Raw genomic sequence first — 784 nt, 5'->3', positions numbered from 1 at the left:
CGAAACGTAGGATGGGCGGATGCGGGTGCTCAATAACTGGAGAACCGTGAATTGGATGTTTACACAGATTTATTCCTTTCGCACGATAGCGATTCACTTAGCTTTAGATAATGCGGCCGAGAGAATTAGCGTTTATACAAAATATGCATGACTCGTCTCGGAGCGTACGACGGACTGACGAGGTTCGGCCCCGGCGCCGCGGACCCCGGGCCGGGTAGAAGAACGGGCGAATCAGGGTTCTTCGCGTGCGAGTCGCGAGAGCGCAAGGATCCAATTAGCGAGGCGGAAGCACGCGGTCGACTCGTGTCGGGCCGCTGCCTCCGGCGTGCGTTCGCGAAAACAAGGGCGTTTTCGCCCCGTGCCGCTGTTTGCCGAAGCGGACAACCGGACGGAGGTTTCCTTGCGCTCTCGCAACCGCGAGAAGGACTTAAATGTTACTTGACATGAAGGCATATATCACGTTCATGCGTGAACAGCGACAGAAAATGATAAAAGATTTAGAACTATTTCTCTTTCTTTTTGTTACATCATCTTTTTATTAATATCATATATATTAATAAATATAAATATATACATCTACTTAATATAAACATGTATTCAGAAATTCATATAACAGGAATTTATAAAGTGCTTTAATAAAGTAAACGTATTGATAAATTTTAAATATTACATAGAATACTTATGTATAATTCTCTATATGACACAATTTTCTAATAATCTTAAATATTTTAAATCTCATTATCTACAATTGCTTTTAACTTTATATTAAAATTTATCTGATTTT

The sequence above is a fragment of the Wasmannia auropunctata genome, unplaced genomic scaffold (genome assembly GCF_000956235.1).
Source record: "Wasmannia auropunctata unplaced genomic scaffold, wasmannia.A_1.0 LD336078.1, whole genome shotgun sequence".
NCBI classification, from domain to species: domain Eukaryota; kingdom Metazoa; phylum Arthropoda; class Insecta; order Hymenoptera; family Formicidae; genus Wasmannia; species Wasmannia auropunctata.
The sequence above is the reverse complement of the archived record's forward strand: the minus strand, read 5'-3'. Positions refer to the sequence as shown.